Consider the following 10,000-nt stretch of genomic DNA (forward strand, 5'->3'; position numbering starts at 1 on the left):
ACACTAACCAGGCGCCGTCCCACCACTCGAGAGCGCACTTGAACGGCCACAGACAGAGCTGGAGAAGCAAAGAGAAGCGCAGAAACCGGGCACTATACCGAACCTAGAACTCGACCGACCGTTCCCCTTCGAGAGCGATATTGCTTGCTAGGTAAAGTGGACGGCTCTTATCAGTCCGCGGGTATGAAAGGTTTCACCTCACCTCGTCTACCTTGGCGCCGATGACAAATGGCGTTCGCAAACTTCTGGCAATCCGGTTTGGGAGGGGACACAATTCCTTTTACACACTTTCAGATCCACTCTTTCTTACTTGGAGGTGGAATAGCCTACTATATAGAGTAACAATAAACCACTGAAAGTAGCAACCAGTGCACTTGGATGTTCGCCACAAAACTATATGGTAGCCTACTGTTGCTACTAGCCTACGCGACGTTCCGGAGACACTGAGCACGACAGCGCGCATCCACTACTAGCATCCGAAGCGCCACCAGAGACACTAGGCGCTTAGAACATCGTTCTAGTGCTTCCCTTCACTCGTGTGTTTGTGTTTGGCGAACCACTTGCGACAGGTTGCAATCTCTCAAGAACCTTTGCGCACCGCACACCTCGTGACACAATCGAGCGCACCCGAGCTAGCAAGCACCGGGGGCCCGTCCGTCCGCTCGGTTGCTTCCGAGCCAGTCAAGGGTAACCGGGGGCACAGCGCTAGCGAGCGAGCGAGCGAGCGAGGGAGCGAGAATCGATCACGGCACGGAGGTCTTATGGCGCCAGCAGACTACACTACCAGCTACTACCAACAACACCGCACCCTCTCGACAAGCTGGATCGATCGAGAAGAAAGATGGCGGATCGCCAACTGAGGAGCAGCGCTTCTTTTTGCACACGATCGATCAACAGTGGAGTAGCGTTGAGCAGTCCGGATCCCGGAGTGGAGCACAAGCAAGCAAGTCCCGAGCGAACGAGCGAGCGCACGTACACCGCGTGGTCTATCCGATGGAGGAGCGTTGGAAAAACTGGAACCACCGAACCGTCCGCCAAGAGTCGCGGGGGCCTGCCGCCACACGGAGCTTTTACTTTTTCGTCATGGTATTGTTCGCGTGTCTTCTCCCCGCCGCTCCGTCCGTGCCCCACCTCTTGTACCACTCTCCTTGGCTCTTTGTATCTCTCTTTGGCTCTCTCTCTTTCTCTCTCTGATGCACAGTTACAGGGTCTGTGGCTTGCGAAAGCTATTGTCGTCGTCGTCGTCGTCGCCGTCGTTGTGATGTTGTGGCGGAGAACCACTATCTCCCACTGACTGCTACCCATTACCTTCCCCCCCCCCCCCCCCGGGCCCCTGCTCCTGCTCCGTGCACCCCTTTCTAGTGTTGGTAGTAAACCTGTGAGGTGGAAAATGTTTGGCAGCATTTTCAGTGTGTGGTTTGCTGCTGTGCGAGAGATAGTTGTGGTAGTTGTGGCTAGATACCCACCCCCAACCCAAAACCACCCAACACGAACACGAACGATCGTGATGGGAAAACGATCGCGCGACTCCGATGTACCGCCGGTTGGCCGGGCGCGCGAAACGGCCACGATGCAACCGCGGAACGTCTGTGGTTGGAGATCCGGGGGCATCCAAACCGACCAACCGACCAACCTGTGCCGCACCAACCATCCATCCATCCGTGAGGTGAATGTGGCAAGCGGCGGGCTTGTGTGGTATTAGTAACCGAACCGGTGGTCGGTCTCCCACAACGTCTTCATCGCCGTGCCCGGGCCCGGCCCCGGGGCCCTTGAGAGGAGCCGATGGTGGTACCGGTGTAGAGGTTGCACCAACCGATCTCATTCAACGAAGCCGAGGGAGAGGCGCCTTTTGCTTGGGTGATCGTTGATGGAAACGATTTCATGTTTTGGATACGACGATGACGACGAGACGACGAGCCGCCGAGTGTGCTTGCACATCTCCAGAACGAGGACAGCGCGCTGCGATGATGCACAGATGTGAGAAGAAGGTGTTCCGAGTGATTCACAGCAAAAGATAGCGACGAACCTCCTTCTTCACCTTATCTTGCGTATCTCGCCGAGTAGTAGGCCGCCTTTTTTTGGGCGCTTCGAAAAACCGATCGATAAGATACAGAATGGAGTGAAAATAGAACATTTACATTCTTGATTTGTTGTAGATAAAACGTGGAACTCCATCACGTGAAAGGGAGAGGGTGCGATGTACAACAGTGTCGCGTATCTGATGGACAGCCATTGCGGGCATCCTTTAATGCGAGTTCCTCTTCACCCTCATCAACCATTCGTACACCATTGCAACATTGTAACGATCTGCTGTATGGTGATCAAGCTGCAGATGACCAGCAAACCCTCTGGGTGTGGGTCACGCTAATCAGACACGCGCGCAGGACCATGAAAGATGCACTCTTGTGGACGAGCAGACACAATCTGTGCACGCTCTGCGCCGATCGGTTGCCCGTCCGTTTCTTATCAATTTGATTGCACACCACCATCATGCGCCTTTCGCCTGGCCCAGCGATTGATTGATGCAACACACGTGGAGGAGAAGCTGGCAGGAGGCCTGAAGCGAACTTCTGGCGCTCCTAGAGAGCTGCCCGGCAACGGGCGAATACACGCGGAATGGGATGATGGTATCGGCGACGAAGACGACTACGACAAAACAGTTGGCAACCCCATTTTTGCTTCGTTCCATTGCAGCAGCAGCAGCAGCAGAGCGTCCACAGTTATATCCCCGGACTGAGGGCTGAACAGACAGGTGCGGCATATCTCTTCTCTTCAGTTCACATAATTAAGTTTCCATCGTCAGAGGAGGCAACGTTCGTTCATCGCGTACACTGCACCAGTGGTTGGCTTTCGTGCTCTCGGTGCACATCGTCGTTAGTGATATTCTCCCTCCGGTACATCCTTGTTCCCACCGGCCCCAAGAGAGCTGGTGGGATGGGCCTGCAAAAGGAGTCAGATAAAGCGAATAATGAAGCGAACACTTCAGCGCCCACGTAGCCCACTTTTAGTGTTCCAGGATGCATCCATCCGGTGCAGGCGTGCACTTCTTGACCTCGACGAAAGTGTGTCACTGGCCTCCGGATGATACCAACGGTTACATCGCAGGCTGAGATGCCAGTTCTTTGAGTACACGAGAGAGGTCAGTAAATGTGCAAGTCAAACGCGGTGTCAAGGCGAAAGTTGTACAACATGATAAAATGTATGCTTTGCAACACGTTTTGAGTGTTTTGCTTACAGCGAATCCCCCCGCGAAAAAGACTCCCTTGCAGAAGGAGAAGATTTTGCAATGAACGTAACAGGTTTTGCATCATCTGCGCCCTTATGTTAGAGGTTTGCTAATGCTTTGAATTTTTTATGTTGCCCACTAATGTCCACTAAACGTACACTCTTCTCCTCCTCCTCCTTTTCCGGTGCAACATTTGAAAAACTAAATGCATCCAAAAATGGCTCCAATCAATTGCCTGACGTCGATCATTAAGTTTGACATTCGATCATTGCCGTAACACCCGAAAAATCAAGAGGAGGGCTTGGTGGAGGGTGAAGGAGAGAGTTTCATCATAGAAAGTGAAAAAAAAAATCGGTGGAAATTAAGGAAAACTGATTAACTTTTCCCCCCGCACGAAGGAAAGCTTGAAGGCTGAACCAACCCAAAACACACAGCGCATTAGAAGTCGAAGTTGAACAACAAAAATAAGAGTCGGTGGCGTAGGTACCCTATAATCAACACTTTCCCAATCCGAGGCCCCGTCGCCCCGCGCGGTTGCCATTTCTCGAGTCCTCTCGCACTCTCTCGCATCCTTTCTTCCATTCTCCCCGCTTTTTTACAACCTCGGGACCGCTTGAAATGCTAGGCGGTCTTTGGTCTGCCATATCATCGCAGGCAATGCTCGACCTGCTGGTGGTGTAGCAATCGCAGCAGCAGCAGCAGCCACTTCTTCTCCATCTCGAGAGCACCGGCACATACACCGTAACACAGTGTTGTGCCGGTTGTGGGGTGCTTTTTTAGCATAAAGCAGCAACCATGGCGACGAGCGACGTCATATCGATCGATAATTGGATGTCGATGTTCCTGCGCCTGCCGTGATGGAGTGTGATGAGTGAAAGGAGACGAAGGCGGTGGGGGAGAGGCAGGTAAATGTTGGAAACGTAAGAAGAAAGGGTACTCTCTGCCCTTCCACCCGCCTGTCGGCCCTCGGCTCTTTGGCACAGGCGCACAGGTTATCACAAAACGATCAAAACATCGCTGCTGGCTGCTCTCTCGAGCTCGAGAGGGGACCACAAAACATCTCCCCGCCGTTCGTGGGTCACTCTACACTCTCTCTCTCGCCATGCCCCGACTTATGGCTTTTCTTTTTTATTTTCCGTATTTTTGCTCTCCAGCACACAGCCAGCAGCCACCCGGTGGTCAGCTGTCCATCAGCAGCAGCAGCAGCACACGAAACCCCGGTGACCCTTGGAGCGTGTTGTCCAACGGTGGCGCGAGTTCACGCAACACGCGGCGTCGCACCACGGGAGACGGTGCCAGCGTCCTCCAAAAACCCCAAAAGCACCCATCACGGCGTCCGCACGCTAGTGGTTTCTGACTTTTCGTGTTTTCGCCATGTTGATTTTTGAAGTGCCATTATGTTCTCTCTCTCTCTATCTCTACAAACGACGCACACGTCACGTCGCACCTGCAGCAGATGATAATCGATCCGAACGACGCCTGCGTCTGCAGACACCCTGCTTCCCCGGTGCGCAAAATGCGCGTTGTTTCGACACGCAAAATGGACGCGATGAGGACACCACAGTGTCAATCAGACCACCACACAAACCATGGCGCCGTTATCGCGAGTGTCAGTCCAATTCGCCAACGCAATCCTTGGTAAACATTTGGTTAAATCTCGGAGACAGCGCATTCAACTGATCAGTGTGTGGCGCAGGCCGCCGCTAAAAAGATGATCGCCTAAACCAGGCCAAGTAGCAACAGGAGCACACATTGTCCGGTTGGGAATGTCAATCTCAATCCGTCTAAAAGGACGTCACAACGCTTGTAAGCTGATCGAGGATATGATGACCGTTCTATCCAACTCATTTTGAGCATCATTTGTAATTTGAGACAAACAGCCGAACAACCACAAATGACTGCCATCATCCCCCATCACACCAACTGTGGCATTTGTCTTGTGGATTGAAAGATTGCTTGCACCCGACGCGATCATCACCACTGTGTCAAGAGCAAACGGATCGCCTCTATTAGCGTCCCGTAACAGCGCTCAATGGAATTATCCTTCGACCGTCCTTCCGATCGGGGCCATCACACGATCACCATTATTTACAATTCGTGGATCAACATGGCAAACAAAGAACTAAACCAATCCGAATCCCATAGAATGACTGCCGGTGGGAACAAGACATGATGATGGTGAGGATTGGATTGGACCCGGGGGGAGGTTGCGCTGCGGACACGAAGATTAAACACGATCAGATTGCGCTGGTGAGGGGGATGCGCTTCGGGGGATGCGCTTCGGGAGATGCTTCTTCCGCCCATCAGCTGTCACACGCGTCTCGCGTTCTGGAGGCTCCCAAATCCAAACCACCATTCTCACCTTTCTTTCGACCTTCTTCCCATCTTCGCGTTCTTTTGGGTTTGGATGAAATTTGAGGTTATTCGCCCGCGCCTTTGCCCTGACCTTTCCCCGATCAGGAACACATCACATCCATCGACGGTATGTTGTTGCTGTCGCGGCCCTCTTCCCAGAATTATGCCGGCACATCTCAGAACGAACTGTCAGGTAGGAGGAGGAGGTGGAAGGACGGAGGGACCAGGTGCTCCACACCCAGTTGGCCCTCTCCGGTGCGCTCCCAAATCAGGCATTCAATTTCATCCATTTTCATCGAGCTTCCACCAGCTTCCAACCTTTGGAAACAGATTGAAGGGTGTCGATATCGGTCGAGATTGGCCGGCCACGAGCAGACGAGAGCATCGCTAAACCCCCTTTTTCTCCTCCCGATTTGTGGACGCATATCGAAAATGCAGTTATAACTGCTGCTGCCGATGCTGCTGCCGATGCTGCAACAAGCGGTGGGCTTATGCATACAGAGAGCAGAGCAGAAACACGATGATTGATGGGTGAATGGAAACGATCACGGCTCCGGGCTGCGTTGTTTATCGAGGAAAATCGAAAAATCTCAAACCAATTCACCACACCACACCTCCGTAGCCCCATTCAGTTCACACTTATGTGCGCTTTGGTGTGGTGATCATCCAACGTCCGTCCTCCGTTATGGCGTTGGTTCGTTTGCTCGATGGCGACCGGGAATCAGGTTTTCAGGGGCGGCTGGGATTCGAGGTCAATGTTTGTTCTAGGAATTATGATACATTCGGACCGCATGAATGGAGTTCAGGGGCCACGACATGTTAGGCGTGTCTACGATCAATCAGCATCTTAAAGTTTCCTCTGAATGGTACCCTGGAACGAAGGTTCTCCCGGGTTTTTGGGGAAAGATTTGCTTACTCATCATCTGTCATCCAACAGCAGCTAAAATTGTATGATTGTTCAGGGGCATAAGGATGAGAATAATTTTTATGACCACTGTTCGATCGTTTTCAAAAGAAATCTAACCATAAATCTATTCTGATTGAAGACTGATTCTTGCAATTCCTCAATCAAAAATCATGTACGGCTACTGAGACCATAATAAAATACACTATTGACCCCCCGGGCCGGATTGTAAGACACATATCCTACACAAATACACACCTTCTATAAACGCGACCTCAACAAATGGCAACTACATCTCCCTCCCAAAAAACGGCACATTGAATCATTCCAATCCATTCCATTGAACACAGAAGGTGAACGCCACCGCGGAGAGGGGTTCGTAAATTGATCGATTTATTACTTGATTGTGCGCTCTACAGCCGATGACACCGAGTCCGAGGTTCGCGAGAGGGTCCGTTATCAGCGTTCCACGGCTGGAAAAGACTTCCACCCGCAACAGGTCAACAGCGCAACGAGCCCCCGAGTAATGTAGTGATGCTCCCTTTCTTATGCGCTCCTCCCTCACCCCACCAAGAACAAGTGTTTGTTTAGTGCGATCAACCCACCGGCCCTCACATAACACAACGCCCTTCTCGCAACCACCAATGGCTGGTGCCAGGATGGAGTGTTGTAGGTTAGTGCGTATGACATTTCAAGGGTCGTTACCAATACGAGAGGCGGGGGATGGCACCCTCTTCCACGCGACATGCGCGCACGTGTCGTTGCTACACTCTGACATCGGCATCGGCCTGGTGTACCGATCCCCACCACCCTCGGGGGTCTGACGGGGTTTTTGTGATTGATTCGCTTCGAACCATCGATTCCATCGCAGGTGTAGCAGGTGTAAAAAGCGCCAACACACGAGCAACACTCTACAACCGGTGGCGACGACAGCTAGCGAGTTCGCTGCTGCTGCGGCTGGCTACTCGTTGAAAGTCTACATTGCGGCGTTTTCGCTGCCGGTTTTTCCGCGGTCCCCAACAGCCAGGGGTGGCTGGCTGTATTTTTCATCGAGTATCGATCAACAGGTTTACGGCTCTCTTTTCCTCTGAGCGGTCTCTCTATTGCGCATTCGAATGCGGTTGTTTTACCGTTTCAATTACAAGCCCTTTAGGGACCTCTGTGTTTCTCTGTTAGAAAAAAATGGAAACATCCCCTGTAAAGGGGTTCACTATCCCAGCGGTTTGCGCAGTAAACCTGGCCACGCAATGGCCCAACGGAACACTCTTAATAAAAAGGGGGAAAAACATTAAACGGGAGAAGAATGAAAGCATGTAGTAAACGCTACGCACCAACCAGCGTCTCGTCAGCGTCACCATTAAGGGAACTAATTAAGACCAGAGACCCGGCAGATACGGCAGCGCCTTCCGAAATTAATGGACAAACGAGCTTGTATGTGGGTCAGCCGCAGGCTCGGTTCAGATTGTATAACGAAACGCGCCCCTCATCTGGCGGCATTTCATCGCCTGGTAAGATCTATATCGGATCTGATCTCCCGAGATCCCCCCCCCTGATCGTTACATACGTGTTGTGTTTGTAGAAGAGCTTGGTAGTCGATGGTTCCATGCTTACCTAAAAAGAAAAGATCAATAAAACAACGTTAGACTGTGAGCTGTGATGAGATTGAGATTAGGAGAATGGAACGTGTTACAATGCACACGCGAGCGACGAGATTCGTGTGCATAAAAATCGGTTAAGAACTAATGTCCCCACTAACGAGCAGATCGGAAAAACGAAGAGCCCCCTGCATACATTAGTGTTGCACCCTCGATGATGCTGGTCGCACGCGCGCTCACAGGTGACGCTGAACGGCGTCATTAACCTCACACGTGAGCCACACCGCAGAATGATAATTCCCAGGCCGGAGGGGGGTGAGTGTCAGGGTTTCGGACACCGGGACGACCGGGACGATCACGTTCTGATTGGCTTTCTCTGTGGAGACGCGTTTTATTAGCATAATATCTCTCCCATTGTGAGCCGGAGCGCGGGATGCGATCACAGACAGGACTGTGTGCGCGCGCGGAGAAGCGGATGATTGATACACCTTCTTCTCTTTACGGCGGCTTGAGGTAAGCTGTTAAGTGGCTGGCTAACAAGCTGACGGAGAGATGGAACCGAGGTGGAATGGATGTGCGATGTCTACAATAAATACAAATCGATTCATAAAAAAAATCCTTGATTCCCGCCGGGTTCTAGATGTTCTGTGAAACTTCTTTATCCCAGCAGCGAGAGGAGGTGGAGTGATATTACGATTGCTGCATCACCATCATCATGGTTTGCTTGCCTCTCGCATCATTCTCGCTATATGTAAAGCAGCTAACAACCAGCGAATAGGAAGATCGCTGGGGCTCAATCAAGCGCTATTGAGATGACGAACGGCAGGGTCGGGGGGGCTTTGGTCAATTCTGTTCGCCGACAAACGACTGAAAACGTTCGTTCGCGAGGTTCAAACCGGAGCGCGATCGCTCCGATCATGGGAAATGAGTTAATTTTGAGCCTTCCACCTGGAACGCGTGGCTTGGAACGAAAACGAGAACGAGAACTAGACGAGAGTTCGTCGGCCTCGTCCGTGGACTTTCGTGGAGCATTTCAATATTTAGTGTTTAATGGCAATTAGAAGCCTTCGGGGCGCGCTCGGGACTAGGTCGGTGGCAGGTGGAATTGCCTCTTTTTTAATGCGCCTGAACGCCTCATCAGTCCTGACCGGCGTCGTGCCCCTGCACCTGCGCCACGGAAACATGGCAACCAAAATGAGTGGCTGAGTGAGAACAACCGGCAACCTAGAACTCCCGCGGGTTTACTATCGATTTAACACACATACCCTGTGAAAAGATACGATTTCCGGAACGCGGGCAGCGGTGAGAGGTCGCCATGACAGGCACGTTTCAACCTCGTTACCGGCGACCGGCCGGGTTCGTCATACGAGGCGCGTCAAGCGGATCGAATCAAGCGGGTGAACAGCGAATCGTCCTACTACAGAGAACCAGTGAACCAGCGGGTTTTTTTTGCAGGTGCCCTGCACTACCAGGTTCTATGTAGCGGCTGGTAACATTTCCGGTGCTGCCGATGCCATCGTATGGAGGATGGCGGTAGGAGGCATTCCATTAGATGGGAAATGGTTTGGCACAATCGGGAGTGCGAGCGAGCGAACGATCCATTTCCGAATCACAAACAACAAGTCATATCAAACAATGGTGGAGAGCGGATCGGATGCCTAATGATCCTTGGGCGTGCATGGAGAGAGGGCGCGAGGTTGACGAGAGGTTGGCGTGCGAAGTGCGATCATCTTACGGGAGTTACGGGATATGCTGAGGGTATCATTGTGTGCCAGTACGAGGATGCCCGGAGATGGATAGCCTCTAGAAGGTCGATTAGTTCGCATTTTGCTTAAAATTTTAAATGGCACTTAAGTCAGTTTTTGCTCTGTATGAATGAAGCAAAATTCATTGATATTATTGTTATATTGAATTGTCAAG

At 51.9% G+C, this 10,000-nt stretch overlaps 1 protein-coding gene across 3 annotated transcripts in view; it reads right to left on the minus strand.

Annotated features, from left to right (window-relative positions):
• LOC126581615 (tyrosine-protein kinase Btk29A) overlaps positions 1–10,000 on the minus strand; it is a 72,469-nt gene that overhangs the window by 20,893 nt on the left and 41,576 nt on the right. The window contains exon 1 of one of the 3 annotated variants that reach the window (XM_050245408.1): positions 1–1,096. This exon is cut by the window's left edge and continues 438 nt beyond it. The exons of the other annotated variants lie outside the window; for them this stretch is intronic. The gene's annotated coding sequence lies outside the window, so the exon portion shown is untranslated. Of the gene's footprint in view, positions 1,097–10,000 lie in introns of those variants that run through there. 3 annotated transcript variants of the gene reach the window in all.

The sequence above is a fragment of the Anopheles aquasalis genome, chromosome 2 (genome assembly GCF_943734665.1).
Source record: "Anopheles aquasalis chromosome 2, idAnoAquaMG_Q_19, whole genome shotgun sequence".
Taxonomy (NCBI): Eukaryota; Metazoa; Arthropoda; class Insecta; order Diptera; family Culicidae; genus Anopheles; species Anopheles aquasalis.